Below are 1,104 nucleotides of genomic sequence, written 5' to 3'. Positions count from 1 at the left end.
ATCCAAACTGAGTCCCTACAATTGGCGCCGTCTGTGGGGAGGATTAGGGTGCTGGCCAGCACACTAGGCGAGTGTTCTAAGTATTCGTTTTACAGTAGGTTGAAAAAAAAAATATAGAAGATTTGACAGCGAAAAGAGAAATCTTGATATTGTTATTTCATAAATAGAAAGAGTACAAATTACAATCAGAGGCTCAGGCAGGCATGTTTTACAAACAAATTTACAAGCTAATCCTACCAGCTATTTCTACAATCAGAGGCCCAGGTGGAGCTGCCCTAAGAAAAAACTAGCCAGTGGGAAGTGTCAAGCCGTCCCTTTATTGGTATAAAGAGAATGGGAGAGCTTGACAAAAGGCAGAGAAGGGGGAGGGCCATCATGTTTCCAAGCCACCGATAACTCCCTTCTCGGCCAGGCGGAGCTGGAACAAAGAGAGGAGCAGATGCAGGGGCTCCGGGATACCTTCCCCCATGATGTTCCCTTGATTCTCTCCAATCCTTACGAGTGTTGGCCGTTAGAGACGGCAACACTCGAGCACCGCCCATGAGGTGAATTCGCACGTCTTCTTCGTCGGGGGTGCACTCCGAGGAAAGACGTTAGGTACTCTAACAACATCCCTCCGGGCCACCTTGTAAGGCGCCATCGGGGTTACGCCTAGATTCTGCCGCACCGAAAGCCAAGTGGGGGCTGCGGCCATACCGGCTTTTGCCAATTCCAGTCACAATTCCGGCGGGGTTGTTAAAAGGGCTTGGGAAGTTGGAAGAATGTGTTCTGTTTTTCTGTTTGTGTTGAAAGGTCCATGGGTTGTGAAGAAACCATTTCGCCACCTTTTATAGGGGGTGGGGGTTGGTGAGAATTAATTCATGCAGAGTTCGAAAAGAGAATTATCAGCTGGGCTAATAATGAAGCTATCAATTTCCAAGGAGGCCATAGACCGTTGGATTCGTGTTAATTTACGAGGACATTAATGAAGGCGCGTTTCGCGCACCGAAGCGTCAAGCGCGGAACACGAACGGACAATGGGCGCTTCATAAATGAAAAAGATGGGGCCTTGAGCTGGAGGTGAGATCAACGCCACGTGTAAAGATCATAATCTGACCCAAGGAG

Source organism: Quercus suber, unplaced genomic scaffold (assembly GCF_002906115.3).
Source record: "Quercus suber isolate HL8 unplaced genomic scaffold, Cork oak 2.0 scaffold_89, whole genome shotgun sequence".
Classification (NCBI taxonomy): Eukaryota; Viridiplantae; Streptophyta; class Magnoliopsida; order Fagales; family Fagaceae; genus Quercus; species Quercus suber.
This window is presented reverse-complemented; position numbering follows the sequence as displayed.